This window comes from Bubalus kerabau, chromosome 4 (assembly GCF_029407905.1).
Source record: "Bubalus kerabau isolate K-KA32 ecotype Philippines breed swamp buffalo chromosome 4, PCC_UOA_SB_1v2, whole genome shotgun sequence".
In the NCBI taxonomy this organism is placed as follows: Eukaryota; Metazoa; Chordata; class Mammalia; order Artiodactyla; family Bovidae; genus Bubalus; species Bubalus kerabau.
In genome coordinates this window covers 110,050,894-110,069,649 of record NC_073627.1, presented here as the reverse complement: position 1 = coordinate 110,069,649, position 18,756 = coordinate 110,050,894, and the positions used below count along the sequence as shown (strand labels likewise).

The 18,756-nt window shown below is 44.0% G+C and overlaps 1 protein-coding gene across 1 annotated transcript in view; it reads right to left on the bottom strand.

Moving 5' to 3' along the window:
• Nucleotides 1-15,799, bottom strand: part of PIP5K1B (phosphatidylinositol-4-phosphate 5-kinase type 1 beta) — a 471,859-nt gene extending 456,060 nt beyond the window's left edge. Inside the window, exon 1 of the mRNA XM_055578263.1 lies at nt 15,665-15,799. The gene's annotated coding sequence lies outside the window, so the exon portion shown is untranslated. The remainder of the gene's footprint in view (nt 1-15,664) is intronic.
• Nucleotides 15,800-18,756: the final 2,957 nt, after the last annotated feature.

The following is an 18,756-nucleotide window of genomic DNA, read 5'->3' as shown; positions in this document are numbered from 1 at the left end:
TTTGTAAAAAGCTCTTTCTGTGCTTAGTTGTGTCTCACTCTTTGTGACTGTTCGGACTGTAGCCCATCAGGCTCCCTAGTCCATGCGATTCTCCAGGCAAGAATACTGGAGTGGGTTGCCATGCCCTCCTCCAGGGCCTTCCCCACCCAGGGATCAAACCCAAGTCTCCCATGTCTCCTGCATTGCAGGCGGATTCTTTGCCTGCTGAGCCATCAGGGAAGCCTGGCTAAACATGTTTTATTTTAAAATGACATTTCTTGGGTAAATTTTTTGGGTCAAATATTATATATGCTTTACAGAAAATTTAGGAAAGAAACAAAAGCACAAATAAGAAAAATAAGTATGTACTGCAATTCCATCAGCTGGAGATGATATTTGAAAATGTGTAACACTTCATCCATTGTTTGGGGGGTGCCTATCTATGTTCACTTTTCTTTCTAAAAATGGAATCATATCCCATTTACCATGTTAGACCTAACAGCCACTTCTCTGCTTTCTCCTTGGCAAGTCAACCCTGATTTTGTTCAAATATAGGACAGCCATGTGCCCGAGGGAAGACTGGGACCTTCTCCGCCCTGAGGAAATGCAACTTAATTGGTCTAGGTCATTCTGAAAAATTCTACTCATCTTGCCAGTGAATGGCTTGGGAATAAACATGGGACAATATTTTGGCCAAACAGACAGGAAGGAAGTCTTTAGGGAACTTCTGGGAAAAATTTCTCCACTCTTTAAAAAAAGAGAAAAATCCAATGTTGCTTCAGTGGTACCCTTGCATTTATTTCTTATGTGCTTAGTTTAAATTCTGGTTTAAATGTTCTGAAAATTTTTGAGACTTTTAATACATGTTCCAAATTACCTAGCAGTCCTTATCAACAAAGTTTGTACTAACAATTAAAAATTCTCCATGTAATGTCTGGTTTCTCTTTCTTTACAGTGAGCTATCAAAAGAATCATTATTAATAAGTATTATTCCTGCAAATGGAAACTTATTTTCCAACATGAGTTCTGTTTATGCAGAATATGTCTTCTAATAAACATTAGTACTTTATATTTTTCAACCAAGTTACACTAAATTCAAATTATTAGAATCATAGGATCTAACCTCATATGATTCTAATAATTTGAATTTAATGTAACATGGTTGAAAAATATAGACTAGATCCAAGTAAGGCCATATATTTGGGTGGATGGTGCTTGATGCTGGCTATACACTTAGAATCACCTGGGGACTTTTAAATAAAAACACAACTTTTATAGAGATATAACTGACATTCAATATATTATAAATCGAGTTAGCAATTTTATAAGTTTTAACATACATACACATCCATAAAACCACCAAAATCAAGATAATATATATTTATCAACTCCAAATTGCAAGGCTTACTATCCTTGGTATTGCCTGCTGTCCACTGACTTGGAAATGACTGTTTCCTATACTTTGCCTGTTTATTTAGTTGTCTCAGGTAGGAAAGAAAAGCCACTCCCTCTTACTCTATCTTAGACTGAAGCAGATACTCCCCACCTGGGGAGTTTTGTAAAACAGTCTCTTGGTTTTATCCTAGAACAAATGAACTATAATTTGGGGAGGGGGATAAATTATACTTCTTTGTATTTTTTCATTAAGGTATAATTTACATGCAATAAAATTCATACTTTTTAGCATACAGTTTTGTGGATTTGGCCAGTGTATACACTCATGAAACTATCTCCGCAGTCATGATATAGATCAGTTCTCCCCCCCTCTTCCAAACTCTTCTACTCCTCCTTGTAGTCAAGCCTCCCATCACCAACCGCTAGCTCCTGGCAACCATCGATCCTGCCCCTTCCCATAGTATGAGTACGTGGACCAGAGTGGATGTTTGAACAAGGGGGACTGGCAAATGAAAGCTCTACAGTCAACAATACACCCTGGCTCCTCTGAAGGGACCCAGGAGTAAGCACCCTTGGCCAAAGCTGTAGTTTGCCCCTTAGCCTGATGAGCAGCTATTGTCTCCAACTGGGTTTCTTGGGACCAGAACGGCCATCATAATCAAAGTCCACTTAAGGCCTTATGAATATTAACAACACCATGAACATTAAGTACCTCGTGGTCCCTCCATTCTTTCTTCTCTCTGTTCAGCATTACATGCTCTGTATTCCTATCATGCCTCCTGGGCCACCAACCTATGTATCCACACTTCCTATTTGCTTTTCTTGTCTTCTAAAGCAGCACTGATTTTTCTTAAATAATACACAAATGCATACTATGAAGTATATGTGTCTTTTTGAATTATGGATAAAGAAGATGTGGTACATGTACACAATGGAATATTACTCAGCCATAAAAGGAACAAAGTTGGGTCATTTGGAGTAACGTGGATGGACTTAGAATCTGTCACACAGAGTGAAGTAAGTCAGAAAAACAAATATCATATATTAATGCTTATAGATGGAATCTAGAAAATGGTACGGATGAACTTATTTGTAGGGCAGGAATAGAGATGCAGATATACAGAACAGACTTGTGGATACAGCAGGGGAAGGAGAGGTGGGACGAACTGACAGAGTAGCCCTGACATATACACACTGCTGCTGCTGCTGCTAAGTCGCTTCAGTCGTGTCCAACTCTGTGCAACCCCATAGACAGCAGCCCACGAGGCTCCCATCCCTGGGATTCTCCAGGCAAGAACACTGGAGTGGGTTGCCATTTCCTTCTCCAATGCATGAAAGTGAAAAGTGAAAGTGAAGTCGCTCAGTCGTGTCCGACTCTTCGGGACCCCATGGACTGCAGCCTACCAGGCTCCTCCATCCACGGGATTTTCCAGGCAAGAGTACTGGAGTGGGTCGCCAGTGCCTTCTCCGATATACACACTATCAGGTACAAAACAGGTAACTCGTGGGAAGATCCTGTATAGCACAAGGAGCTCAGCTCAGTGCTCTGTGATGGCCCAGAGGAGCGGGATGGGGCGTGGTGGGAGGGAAGTTCAAGAGAGAGGGGATAAAGTATACATAGAGCTGACTCACTTTGTGGTAGAGCCAAAAACTAACACAACATCAAAAAGCAATTATACTTCAATAAAAATGTATATTATGTTGTGGCATACATAAATGCCATCTTTCATGTATCCCCATAGAAACAAAGATGAAGAACTGCCCCTCCTTGTGAGGAGAGGCCTCACTCAGAGGATGTGAGATACAGGACTGGATCCTGAAGACAGGAGTGGAGCAGCACTGTAATCGTGGGAAATAACAATGATAATTACAAGCATCTTGCTTGGGTCTCCCAAGAGTCTCAGGAAGGTGGTTATTCTTATTCCATTTTCCCTTGAGGAACAAGCACAGAGAAAGGAAACAATTGATCAAGGCATTCAGAAGAGTTTAGTACTTCTGGCTTCATATTACATATGAATCCACTTCTTTACATATTACAATAGGGATTAAATCATCTCCACCTTCTCCAAGTTCTTTACAAAGATAAATGGTTCTAAGGAGAGCAAAGAGTGTCTGGAGACAGGGTTGATGAGGTGAAAGGGAAGAATTCCCACGCTTTCTCCAGTCATGTGGTCAGTTTCACAGAACACCAATGACGACATCCAAAGAAATTCTCTCTGCATTTGGCAACTGTTCCCTCATCCTGCAAAGCCAATAAAGCTTATAAAGAATAAGCTGCTAGAGGTGAGTGATCAGTTGAGAAGGGCAAAGCCGGTTGTCAGCCACTCCTGGGTTTAGGTGGTCCAGGGCTTAGATCTGAAATGTGGAAGCAGCTACCAGCTGTTGGGTCCCCACCTAAACTGAGAATAAAGATTTCAATGTAATAAACTGTTTCAGACTTTCAGAATTCTCAGCCATAGACAAGTTTGGCCCTTTACAGAGAGGCTTCCATCCACTTTGCAAGTCAATTTTCCTTCAGTCTCTTCCCCTCTCTGGGCTGTAACTCAGGACAGTGGCTCTCAAAGTGCAGTCTCTAGACCAGAGTATCAGCATTACTTAGGAATCTCTTTTACAATTGAGGTAAAAAAACGACATAACATTAAATTGACCATTTTAAAGACTACCACTCATCCTCATGTAGTACTTTCTTAGTACTATGCAACTATCCCCCTCTACCTAGTCCCAAAACATTTTCATCATTCCAAAAGGAAAGCCTGTGCCCAGTAAGCAGTCACTCCTTCCTTGCACCCCCCCAACCCCCACCCCCAGCCCTTGGCAACCACTAATCACTTTCTGCCTTTGTGGACCTGCCAATTCTGGACATTTCACAGAAATGGAGTCATGCAATATGTGATGTTTTGTGGCTGGCTTCTTTCACTTAGCATGATGTTCTTGAGGTTCATCCAGGTTGTAGCATGTGTTAACATTTCATTCATTTCTATAGTTCTAGGAACTTTTTAGAAATGTAAATTTCCTGCCTCACACAGACCTAATGCCTGAGAAGCTCTAAGCCCTCTTTTGGTTCCTTGAATGCATCCTAGCATCTAAGAACTCCCGATTTACGAGATGTCAGCCCAGGCTCTTTAACTCAGAAGGCAGTTGTTGGGTTCCTAAATCCAGGATTTTGTTATTCTGCCCAAAACCCTGCAACAACATCAATGTTTCAAAACCAAAAATGTTTCTGCCTTTTTCTTGAGTTGTAGGAGAGGCTGTCAGGATCTGCCAATTTCATTCCTTATCTTAAAAAACAAACTGAACATCTAGAGCACATTCTTTCAAAATAATCCCAGACTATCTACAATCTCTTGATGTTAACTTCACCCTTTTGCATTCTATTCCCATCCTATTTATAGAATGGCTAGTTTCTTCTCGAACATCTCCAAAGGCGCCTTCTGCTACCCAAGCTGTACGTGCTGCGAACAGGGCTGGCCCCTCTGGCACCTTCCTTCACTCCCCCTTTGGGGACAATACACAGTCATTCCTGTGAACACGTCTCTTCTCGATCCAGGAGCCCACTTAACGGCTTTCACTTGCACTGAACCAAAAGGCATTTCTTTAGTTTGACACCCAAATTCTGAATTTCTTTGGTATGTTCCCCTCATGGTTGCTTGTGTAGCCCATCTGGCCCTCTGCTAATAATTTGTAGGTTTAGGAAGAAGAGCTGTCCTGGATGGCATGGGAACCTGTAGTGGGAAACGCAAAGAACTGGGCCCAAATAACTGGGTTTCAGGGCTGACTTGACTTATGTTCTTGTTCACTCAACAAACACAGAATTCGCTGAAGACTGTGTAGGCTAGCTACTAGGTGAGAACACAGCAGTGGGCAAGATTGACAATGCCCCCCTCCACTCCCAGTTTTGGGAGCATAAAAGTCTAGTGCACGGTCCAAACAAGCAAAGAAGCCACTTCAGCACCACGTGAGGAGGCGCTGTGGGGAGTGTCGGTGACACTATGGAGGATACTCCAATGGCGGCGGTGGAAGAGGCTGTGGTGCTTGTGTTAGGGGAAGCACACCGACTGAAACCGCCCCCCCCTCCCGGGGCCAGGCACCAGAGTAACATTCGCATGCGTTGTTTTATGACAGGAGGTCCTGGTAAGGAACATGGAACTAATAAGCCACCAACTGGAAGAGTTCGGGAAAGGTCAAAAGGAGACACCACCTGTCTGACCACCTCCCAGCATCCCTCTCGCTGGCATCCATCTTGGCTGAGCGATGTGTGTGCCACCAGGAAGGACTGTGAGTCAGAATGATGGGCAGAGACAACCTAGAAACTAAGCCCATCACCATAAAACCTGAGACTGTTGAACCATGTGGCAGAGCAGTTCTCCCGGTTTCCCTAATCCTACTGCTCTCTGCCCGGGCGCCTCTTCCCAGTGAAATCTCTTGCTTTCTCAGCACATGCATCTCCTCGGACAGTTCATTTCCGAGTGTTAGACAAGAGCCCACTCTCGGGCCCTGGAAGGGGTCCCCCTTCCTGCAACAGTTGTGGTGTGTGTGTTCAGGAGAGGTCAAAGAAGACTCCGAGGAGAAAGAGAGGGATACGTTTAGACATGAAGGATGACTTAGCAGAACAGGATGTCAGGTGGGGCGGGGGTAGTTCAGTTGGAAAGAGCATTTCAGAGAGTGGAGATGGCATATGCACAGGCTGGGAGAGAGAAGGAGTGTGTGTCTTGCTAGGAACTAGAAGGATTGTGAAGTCGCTGGACTCTTGTGTCAGGGCTGGCTCTGCTGCGATATAGAGTTAGCAAGAGAAGAGTCTACAGAGCCCATTGAGAGCCAGGGAAACCATGGCCTCCTTGTCAGTAAACTCAGCGGGAACCCACAGCAGGGTTAAAGCTGAGTTGTGATTTGACCTGCTGTGTGTTTCCATGATCACTTGGACTATGTAAGGGGAGTGAATTGGAGGGAATGAGAAAGGAGATTGCGAATCCAGTCAAGAGGCTCTTGCATCTGGGGCCTCTCATATCACTGCTTCTGGGCATGTAAATTCAATACGCTGGAGAACAGTTTGAGAAGGTCTAGTGGACAGAGGAGCCTGGTGGGCTGCTGTCCATGAGGTTGCACAGGGTCAGACACGACTGAAGCAACTTAGCATGCATGCATGCATTGAAGAAGGAAATGGCAACCCACTCCGGTGTTCTTGCCTGGAGAATCCCAGGGACAGAGGAGCCTGGTGGGCTGCTGTCTGTGGGGTCGCACAGAGTCAGATACGACTGAAGCGACTTAGCAGCAGCAGCAGCAGCAGTAAAGTCAAAGATATGTGTGCTCTGTAATCCAGAAAGCTTCATCACAAGAAGTTATGAGGAAGATGTTCATAACTATATTCTTTTTTTTTTTTATTTTATTTACTATATTCTTTGAAATAAAAAATGGAAGCAATTTAGGTGCCCATGAGTAGGAGAATGGATAAAATGTGATACATAAAACATGCTATATTTATATGATGGATTTTTATGCAGGAGTTAAGATGAATGAACTGGAGATGAATTTATCAAGCTGAAAAATCTCAAAAGCATAATGCTAAACAAAGAGCCATGGTATGCAGAAATGCAGGTACAACTTAACATCCTGTACTTAAAAGTTTGTAAGGTCTAACATTACTTTACACATCCTTAAGAGAAAAAATTGCTGAGAACTAAACTCTGACAAAATGCGTTCTTGTCACTTATTACATACTTTATACTTGATTAGAAAATCTTTTACACCATATATTACTCCCATGCATGCATAAAACAGGGGAATAGAAGTGAAATAAATCAGTTATGGGTTCCCCCAACTTCTGCACATATAAATCCTAACTCTTCTAAATTCTCTTGACTTAGTCACAGATGTCTGTGTTTCCCAAATAATAAATCCTCCATCCAACTACAGGATGGGTAACAAGTAATCCATAAGTAATCTTAAGTAATCCATAAGAAAACTCATAGCCATTGGCACTGGGTTCTTAAGCTATTTTTGCAGTTAGGTATAACTAAGCTTCTTTGGAGTCCTCCTTCTATAACACTGCTGGACGTTTCTGATTTACCATCACCCCCACGATCTCCTCACAATCACTTGATTCCTGAAGGAGAAGAGTGCCCCCACTAATGTCTCCACAATTTTCAGCAAGTTTGGTCCTGCTGCTTTTGGATGTGTAGGCAGTAGGGAACGATTGCCACCCAGCTATCGGAAGGTATCATCAGTTACAAGAGCATCATGATTTCAGAGATATTCAAATGGGAAAAAAGTTGTGTGTTTTACATTTTGCAGGATAAGTTCAGAACAAGAGAATCTTAGCAAACCCACTTGCCTTCACAGTCATGCTACATCCTCCCATCCAGCTTCGTAATGAAACCAACATTTTGATATCACTAAGAAGATCCAACCAGTCCATCCTAAAGACCAGCCCTGGGTGTTCATTGGAAGGACTGATGCTGAGGCTGAAACTCCAATACTTCGGTCACCTCATGTGAAGAGTTAATTCATTGGAAAAGACTCTGATGCTGGGAGGGATTGGGGGCAGGAGGAGAAGGGGATGACAGAGGATGAGATGGCTGGATGGCATCACTGACTCCATGGACATGAGTTTGAGTGAACTCCAGGAGTTGTTGATGGACAGGGAGGCCTGGCGTGCTGCGATTCATGGGGTTGCAGAGTCGGACACAACTGAGCGACTGAACTGAACTGAACTGATGGGTGGAATCTAAAAAAATTATACAAATGAATTTACAAAATAGAAACTGACTCACAGACACAAAAAACAAACTTATGGTCACCAAAGGGGAAAGGGAGGGGAAAGGGATAAATTAGGAATTTGGGATTAGCAGATACAAACTACTATATATAAAACAGATAACCAACAAGATCCTTGTATATAGCACAGGGAACTATAATCAACATCTTGGAATAAACTATAATGGAAAAGAAAAAAAATGTGTGCTTTAGAAATGAGGAAATATTGTAGCTATCATTTATGAATAAAAATATATTTATAAACCATAAAAACTATGCATAGAAATAATAAACATCATTTAAAGACTGCTGCTAGTGGAAATCTGCTGTATGATGCAGGGAGCTCAAACCTGGTGCTCTGTGACAACCTAGAGGTGTGGGAATGGGGTGGGAGGTGGGAGAGACATTCAAGAGGGAGGTTACATATATATATACCTATGGCTGATTCATGTTGATATATGGAGAAGCCAACACAGTATTGTAAAGCAATTATCCTCCAATTAAAAATAAATAATTTAAAAATAAAAATAATAAATACAGCTGCCATCACAGAGAGAGCGGTGATGTGGAAACAGAAGGCATGTTATGGGGACAGATGCACACTGGGACTTCCAGTCAATTGTTCACATTCCCATCTTTAAGCTTGGTGGTGTCACATGGGTGGGTATTTGTATTACTTGCCACACTTTTTGTAAGACAACTATTTCACAACTTATAGAAAAAGGCTTCCCTGGTGGTTCAGTTGGTAAAGAATCTGCCCGCAATGCGGGAGACCTGGGTTCGATCCCTGGGTTGGGAAGATCACCTGGAAAAGGGAACAGCTACCCACTCCAATATTCTAGCCTGGAGAATTCCATGGATTCTATAGTCCATGGGGTGGCAAAGAGTTGGACACAACTGAGTGACTTTCACTTTTACTTTCAAAAAAAAGGAGACTGCCACACAAGCCCAATTCTGTTAATAGTCGCTGTGTGAATCAGGGAACGTGTGCAACTCCAGCTTTCTATTCTATTACTACATTGAGGTGGCTACATGGGCGCAGGAGGGCCTAGAGGAGCTACTCCATGTTCAAGGTCGGGAGGGGCAGTGGTGAGGAGATACCCCTCGTCCAAGGTAAGGAGCAGCAGCTGTGCTTTGCTGGAGCAACCATGAAGAGATACCCCACGTCCAAGGTAAGAGAAATCCAAGTAAGACGGTAGGTGTTGCAAGAGGGCATCAGAGGGCAGACACACTGAAACCATACTCACAGAAAACTAGTCAGTCTAATCACACTAGGACCACAGCCTTGTCTAACCCAATGAAACTAAGCCATGCCCATGGGGCCACACAAGACGGGTGGGTCATGGTGGAGAGGTCTGACAGAATGTGGTCCACTGGAGAAGGGAATGGCAAACCACTTCAGTCTTCTTGCCTTGAGAACCCCATGAACAGTATGAAAAGGCAAAATGATAGGATACTGAAAGAGGAACTCCCCAGGTCAGTAGGTGCCCAATATGCTACTGGAGATCAGTGGAGAATAACTCCAGAAAGAATGAAGGGATGGAGCCAAGCAAAAACAATACCCAGTTGTGGACATGACTGGTGATAGAAGCAAGGTTCAATGCTGTAAAGAGCAATATCGCATAGGAACCTGGAATGTCAGGTCCATCAATCAAGGCAAATTGGAAGTGGTCAAACAGGAGATGGCAAGAGTGAACGTCGACATTCTAGGAATCAGCGAACTGAAATGGACTGGAATGGGTGAATTTAACTCAGATGACCATTATATCTACTATTGTGGGCAGGAATCCCTCAGAAGAAATGGAGTAGCCATCATGGTCAACAAAAGAGTCCGAAATGCACTACTTGGATGCAATCTCAAAAAGGACAGAATGATCTCTGTTCATTTCCAAGGCAAACCATTCAATATCACAGTAATCCAAGTCTATGCCCCAACCAGTAACACTGAAGAAGCTGAAGTTGAATGGTTCTATGAAGACTTACAAGATCTTTTAGAACTAACACCCAAAAAAGATGTCCTTTTCATTTAGGGGACTGTAATGCAAAAGTAGGAAGTCAAGAAACACCTGGAGTAACAGGCAAATGTGGCCTTGGAATATGGAATGAAGCAGGGAAAAGGCTAATAGACTTTTGCCAAGAAAATGCACTGGTCATAGCAAACACCCTCTTCCAACAACACAAGAGAAGACTCTATACATGGACATCACCAGATGGTCAACACCGAAATCAGACTGATTATATTCTTTGCAGCCAAAGATGGAGAAGCTCTATACAGTCAGCAAAAACAAGACCAGGAGCTGACTGTGGCTCAGATCATGAACTTCTTATTGCCAAATTCAGACTTAAATTGAAGAAAGTAGGGAAAACCACTAGACCATTCAGGTATGACCTAAATCAAATCCCTTATGACTATACAGTGGAAGTGAGATATAGATTTAAGGGACTAGATCAGATAGATAGAGTGCCTGATGAACTATGGACGGAGGTTCGTGACACTGTACAGGAGACAGGGATCAAGACCATCCCCATGGAAAAGAAACACAAAAAAGCAAAATGGCTGTCTGAGGAGGCCTTACAAATAGCTGTGAAAAGAAGAGAAGTGAAAAGCAAAGGAGAAAAGGAAAGATATAAGCATCTGAATGCAGAGTTCCAAAGAATAGTAAAAAGAGATAAGAAAGCCTTCCTCAGCAACCAATGCAAAGAAATGGAGGAAAACAGCAGAATGGGAACGACTAGAGATCTCTTCAAGAAAATCAGAGATACCAAAGGAACATTTCATGCAAAGATGGGCTCGATAAAGGACAGAAATGGTATGGATCTAACAGAAGCAGAAGATATTAAGAAGAGGTGGCAAGAATACACAGAAGAACTGTACAAAAAAGATCTTCACGACCAAGATAATCACGATGGTGTGATCACTCACTAAGAGCCAGACATCCTGGAATGTGAAGTCAAGTGGGCCTTAGAAAGCATCACTACGAACAAAGCTAGTGGAGGTGATGGAATTCCAGTTGAGCTAATTCAAATCCTGAAAGATGATGCTGTGAAAGTGCTGCACTCAATATGCCAGCAAATTTGGAAAATTCAACAGTGGCCACAGGATTAGAAAAGGTCAGTTTTCATTCCAGTTCCAAAGAAAGGCAATGCCAAAGAATGCTCAAGCTACTGCACAATTGCACTCATCTCACACGCTAGTAAAGTAATGCTCAAAATTCTCCAAGCCAGGCTTCAGCAATATGTGAACTGTGAACTTTCAGATGTTCAAGCTGGTTTTAGAAAAGCAGAGGAACCAGAGATCAAATTGCCAACATCTGCTGGATCATCGAAAAAGCAAGAGAGTTCCAGAAAAACATCTATTTCTGCTTTATTGACTATGCCAAAGCCTTTGACTGTGTGGATCACAATAAACTGTGGAAAATTCTGAAAGAGATGGGCATACCAGACCACCTGACCTACCTCTTGAGAAACCTGTATGCAGGTCAGGAAGCAACAGTTAGAACTGGACATGGAACAACAGACTGGTTCCAAATAGGAGAAGGAGTACGTCAAGGCTGTATATTGTCACCCTGCTAATTTAACTTATGTGTAGAGTACATTATGAGAAATGCTGGGCTGGAAGAAGCACAAGCTGAATCAAGATTGCCGGGAGAAATATCAATAACCTCAGATATGCAGATGACACCACCCTTATGGCACAAAGTGAAGAGGAACTAAAAAGCCTCTTGATGAAAGTGAAAGAGGAGAGTGAAAAAGTTGGCTTAAAGCTCAACATTCAGAAAATGAAGATCATGGCATCTGGTCCCATCACTTCATGGGAAATAGATGGGGAAACAGTGGAAATAGTGTCAGACTTTATTTTTTTGGGCTCCAAAGTCACTGCAGATGGTGACTGCAGCCATGAAATTAAAAGACGCTTACTCCTTGGAAGGAAAGTTATGACCGACCTAGATAGCATATTGAAAAGCAGAGACATTACTTTGCCAACAAAGGTCCGTCTAGTCAAGGCTATGGTTTTTCCAGTGGTCATGTATGGATGTGAGAGTTGGACTGTGAAGAAGGCTGAGCGCCAAAGAATTGATGCTTTTGAACTGTGGTGTTGGAGAAGAGTCTTGAGAGTCCCTTGGACTGCAAGGAGATCCAACCAGTCCATTCTGAAGGAGATTAGCCCTGGGATTTCTTTGGAAGGAATGATGCCGAAGCTGAAACTTCAGTACTTTGGCCACCTCATGTGAAGAGTTGACTCATTGGAAAAGACTCTGATGCTGGGAGGGATTGGGGGCAAGAGGAGAAGGGGACAACAGAGGATGAGATAGCTGGATGGCATCACTGACTCAATGGATGTGAGTCTGAGTGAACCCCGGGAGTTGGTGATGGCCAGGGAGGCCTGGCGTGCTGCGATTCATGGGGTCACAAAGAGTTGGACGTGACTGAGCGACTGAAATGAACTGAATTGAACTGAATACATTGCAAAGAGGGCCACACCTCTTCTCCTTGCCTCAGAGGAATTCTAGGTTGTTGTGAAGGTCAAAACTGCAAGTGCTTGTGCAATCCATTGTTAGACGATAAAGCGCAGCAGAGAAAGGTTCCTGAGACTGTCACCTCACAAGTTTACCAAACCTCTTAGCAGGGATGTGTGGGAGGTGCTCGCAGCAATGGCCCTCAGTGTATTGGCCCCCGGCCCCCATCTGCACCCCTTTGGCAATATGAGTCTGCCACTCCTCCCATCAAATGGGAGCCTGTGTCTCTACTCCTAAGCTCTGGGCTGGCCTTGGGACCTGCTCTGATCAACAGAATATGGCGACAGTGACCCGGCAAGCACCAGAGCCTAGACCTCCACATGCAGGTGTCTTTCACTGGAACACTTCAGATTCCAAAAACACCCCCACCTCTCACCAGGCTGGGCAGCCCAGTCTAGCCTATTGGAGAGTGGAAAGTTGAGAGGAACCAAGAAGCCCAGCCAACAGCCAGTACCAACTGCCAAACATGAGTCAGGCCATCTTGAACTTTCCAGTCCCATTGACCCTCTGGTCAAATGCTGCCAACTAACAGAATTAACCCCCCTGATGATCCACAGAACCATGAGAAATAGTCATCAGGGTCTTTAGGTCACCATGTTTCAGGGTGGTTTGTTTTGCAGAGTCGGGTACACTGACCTGTGACTGAAAGTTTGGTTTAGTCTATTCTGCTGATGACAATACCTTTGCCATTTTGTAAGTTGAGTGGTAAGTAATTATCAAGCACCTACTCTGTGTTGGTTATGGGGTATGTGCTGTGAAGACTACCCAAAAAGGACTATAGATAAATGCCTCAGCCGTAGCACAAACAAGAACTGTAACCTCGTTAGGAAAAGAAGATGTAAATGATAGAAAGTAAAGTAAGAATGTGCTAAACTGAGAAAGATGTGCTGTGCAGGGGAAAGTGAACATTTTCTTATTACGTAGCAGAAACTCTGGCTTAGTTCATAGAATCCTCACAACTCTATAAGGCAGGTACTGTGATTATTCCCATTTTACAGGTAAGGAAACTGAGGAAGCTGCAGGGAAGTAAGCTGTCCAGAGTCACATAGTCAGCAAGTGGTTGGCCCTGGCCTGGGAACTAGTAGCCTGACAGCAAAGCCCACATGTGCCCTAGACTAGACAGATGACAGTAAGGCTAGTGCTGTGAAGATGTGGGGACAGATGCTTTGGGAGGGGCTGGGTTCCTAAGCAAGAGAGACCTCCACTGGCCTTGGAGGTTGGGTGGGAGTTGGAGTGGAATTTAGAAAGTTCCAGGCAGAGATCATGGTGTATGCACATGGGGGGTTTGGAGCCCCATGAGAAGCTGAGCCCAGCTGGGTCAGGACCTGTCTCTCTCCAACCCAGGAATCTGTGACTATCCTTCCAGGCCACCTACATCCCAGTGAGACCCCCACTGCCTGGCTGAGGGGAAGCCTGGGAGAGATGGGCTGGGAGGAGCTTGGAAAGTGGAAGTATCATTCCCACTTGGAAAGTGGCAGTGTCTCAGGGCAGGATGGAGGGTCAGGACAGAACCAGGAAACAGGGAAGGGGGGCCTCCAGGGCTGCCAGGATTCTCAGCTGGGCTGAGGAGGAGGCAGTGAGCGGAGGACTTGTCATCCCGCTGCCCCGCGGAGCCCACATCCATCAGCCAGGTCAAGCTGCTGGGGCAGGCCACAGGTACCAGGCCAGAAGATGCCCCATTTCCCTGGGACCTGTGGGGTGGACTTGCTTCTTATGTCCCTGTGTGCGCCCAGACCATCTTTTCCTGTTGTTTTATACTAGCGACGGCCAGCAAAATTATTTCTGCCAAAACCTATGCTATGACTCTAGAGGGAGAGTTGTGTTCAGAGATGCTTTTGAAATTCTCCTAAACAACCTGTGAGTTATGATGGAACATTTTAATAAGAGTCCAATTCTTGTTGTTGTATGTATTCTTGATTAAGCTATGTCATTTCACCTTATAAAGGTGCTCTTACCGGTGGGGTGGTGATGGGGATTGCTGGTTGCTTACTGATGTAGTTACTGTTCCTGAGAAGGACCCATGAAAAGCAGAGACCACAGGAGCATCATCTGGCTTCACCACTCACTCACCCCGACTCCCACCCCTGCAACACTGAATTGCTCACAGCCTATGGGAGTTCAGGAAAGGCTTCCAGTGAAGAGGCATTTGAAATGGGCCTTGGAGGATGGAGATTTCGATGGGTGAGGCCAGAGGATAGAGTTTATCCGCTTATGGGTAAACTGAGCAATGGCCTGGGACCCTGCAGGGGGTGAAAAAAAAAATCTATGTAAGAACAGAGCTAGGGAAAGAAAGTAAGATGGGACATGCCAGACAGCTGGGTTGGCGGTAGGGACTTTGAACAGACAGTTGGAAGACATGGACTTGCCTTCTGAAAGCAAGATGACAAACACAACATCTCGTGAAAGCAGCAATTGTTCCTGCTTGTTCTTAATTCAACCTTGTGGATCTGGATAAGCACAGACAGATAAAAATTGTGTGATTCTGAGACCATCCTGTGTAAAAAGAGCAGATGACTCTACCTGAACAAACCCTTGTAGAGCAAATGATATAAAGTGCATATTTTGGTGAACTTTAAATTGTACATGTAATACATGGTTGGGGTAGAGAAATTTGAAAACATGCATAAGCAAAAGAAAGAAAAAAGAAATAACACTTATAATACTACCATCCAGAGATATTATGCCTTTCAGACTTCTCTTAATGTATGGATATAAATTTATGCTACATAAGTGGGCTCATACTGCTTTAGAACCTACTTTAGAAAACTTAATATCTTGTGACTATCTTTCCATATAAATAAATACATTCCCCAGCATCATTTTAAACGGCCATTTTTTAGTCCATATTGAAGAACATCTTGAACTGTCTTCAATCTCCCACTTCTATTCGTGTTAAAATCTTAACTGTATCCATTCGAGCGATGTGTCCTTAGCCACTGTACAGAAGAGGGCACTTGAAAAATCAAATTCAGAGTAATCATCCCCATTATGTCAATCACTTTAGAGCTCTTTCCATTGCTTACCTGATGGAGCGATCTGCCGTCTGGCAGAGAGTCTTCAGGTGGTGCTATTAGGCGGCACAGTTCCTTCAGAACACAGATGACTCAGCTGATGACTGTGTGGGCTACTTCTGTGCGGACTTGACCCCACTTCTAGTGTCTTGTATTTCTGTATTCACTCCAACTCCCTCAAAAAAGAAACGACAAGAATGTGATGTTTTGCAGTTGTTTGTGATTGATGATGCATTCTTGAAACAGGGAAAAAATTAATGGATTCAGTAGATCCTGCAAAATGTTTATGAGTAGACTGAGCAGAAGAAAATGCCTTTTCTAACTAGGTAAGCTGTACCTGGGGCCTCCTGAGAAGTTAACTGCTGATATCAGACTCACCCTGATGAGATAGAAATGCTGAACTGAAGTGTGCCCCCTTGGTTTGCAGAGTCCGGTTTTCTCTGGCACCATCCACGTACGATAAAATTTGTCTCTCAGATACGAGCATCTTTAAAATGATGACATCAAAAACAAATACTACCAATTTGAACCTCAGGGAAGAATGAAGCATATGGACCTCATTGCTTCCCTCTAGTGGTTATGTCCTGTGTCAGCTGGTCTCTTGGCACTTGGGTGGGTCCTGTACTGGGAAGCCCAGCGCCCTCTTGTGGAGGGCAGGAGAAGGTGTCCACATTTCTCATACGGGCAGAGACCTGGACTGCGGAGAAGCCCGTGAATTGGCAAAGACAAACTTGACCTGCTGCTGCTGCTGCTAAGTCACTTCAGTCGTGTCCGACTCTGTGTGACCCCATAGATGGCAGCCCACCAGGCTCCCCCGTCCCTGGGATTCTCCAGGCAAGAACACTGGAGTGGGTTACCATTTCCTTCTCCAATGCATGAAAGTGAAAAGTGAAAGTGAAGTCGGTCAGTAACCCTAACCCTAACTTGACCTGAGGGACTGGTAAACACGAGTCACCTCCGCCAGAGCTTGTGGACGTGTTCCACACACAGAGATATCTTAGAAGCAGAATCAAATAAATTCTCATGATTTAATTGTCTTTTTAAAAAATACTTGTTAATGTTCTACTTATTCTGTGATTTTGAACGTCCTCTTGGAATTAAACAAATTAAGTAGTAGAATATAGCCCTGTTTATCAGACATGGTCCATGAATAAAGAGAATGCTCCAAAGAGCTGATAGTGCAACCCATGGACCATGATAACTTGTCAGGTTTTGCAGATAGAAGATAATGATTAAAGATGTGGGCTGTGATGCCTAATTCCCATGCTGGTTCTGCTAACCAGGCAGGCACCAGCAGGCAGGCACCTGACTTAAGTTTTCAAAACCTCACTTTCCTATAAAATGAGAATGCTGATAGTTCCCACCTTGCAGAGTTATGACAATTCAGTGGTGAAGAATTGGCCTGCAAATGCAGGAGCCGCAGGAGACTCAGGTTCAATCCCTGGGTCTAGAAGATCTCCTGCTGAAGGAAATGGCAACCCACTCCAGTATTCTTGCCTGGGAAATCCCCTAAACAGAGGAGACTGTTGGGTTACAGTCCACAGGGTCACAATGAGTCAGAAACAACTGAGGACGCATGCAAATAAATATATTAGCACATTGTACTTAGCAAATGCTATTACTATTTAACCCGAAGATTAACATTTTTTAAAAGGTGTATTACTTTCTTTGTTGCCTTCTATGACAAAGTACAATGACCAACATTAATCATTTCCTAGGAGGCTCCTATTTCTCCTTGTGAAAAATGACTCTATGCCCGTAAATAAGGCAATGAAGAGCTAAGAAGTGGCAGAGGTCTGAGTACGGTTACCCAACTTTTTCCTACTAAAAACCTAGTGGCCTTCATGTGAACTGCCTGTCCTATATTCTGAGGTTTCTTTATTTCCATTTTCACCTGTTCTCTCCCTGTCTTATCACCCATTTCTAACACCACTGTTGACTCCACCTCTCTCCAATCTGCTGTGGACTCAGAAAGGAGGTAACAGAGCTCATTAGAATTTTGCTTTATGCCATAGGTTAAATAGGCTCCAGTGGGAACATGTGAACTCTTTCCCTGTTTGCAAAACACATAATCTCCTGTCTGAATACATGTATGCCTTTTAGCATCCATGGAATCCGTACCTAAAGAGTAGAAAAGAACTAAAAAAATAAAAATAAAAAAATGAAAGTGTTAAAAGACTTTTTTGTTTTGGATGGGCGGCTGATCATGTGACGGGGGAGCTTTGGAGGCAATCCTATTTTGTCTTTTGTCTCCTGATTGGAGGGAGGGTAGGCTGGATTCTACTCCCTGGCCTGGAAGCACTGGCCCCTAGTGGTCGGGTTGGGTACTGCTGGGGAGGGCCGGCTACTGTTTGACAGAAAACGGTCTTGCAGGTAGTGGTAATGGAAGTTCAGTTCAGTCGCTCAGTTGTGTCTGACTCTTTGTGACCCCATGGGCTGCAGCACGCCAGGCCTCCCTGTCCATCACCAACTCCCGGAGTCCACCCAAACCCATGTCCATTGAGTTTGTGATGCCAACCAACCATCTCCTCCTCTGTTGTCCCCTTCTACTCCTGCCCTCAATCTTTCCCAGCATCAGGGTCTTTTCAAATGAGTCAGCTCTTCGCATCAGGTGGCCAAAGTATTGGAGTTTCAGCTTCAACATTAGTCCTTCCAATGAACACCCAGAACTGATCTCCTTTAGGATGGATTGGTTGGATCTCCTTGCAGTCCAAGGGACTCTCAAGAGTCTTCTCCAACACCACAGTTCAAAAGCATCAATTCTTCGGCACTCAGCCTTCTTCACAGTCCAACTCTCACATCCATACATGACCACAGGAAAAACCATAGCCTTGACTAGACGGACCTTTGTTGACAAAGTAATGTCTCTGCTTTTTAACATGCTGTCTGCTGCTGCTGCTGCCAAGTTGCTTCAATCATGTCTGACTCTGTGCGACGCCATAGATGGCAGCCCACCAGGCTCCTCTGTCCCTGGGATTCTCCAGGCAAGAACACTGGAGTGGGTTGCCATTTCCTTCTCCAATGCATGAAAGTGAAAAGTGAAAGTGAAAAGTGAAAGTGAAGTCGCTCAGTCGTGTCCGACTCTTAGCGACCCCATGGACTGC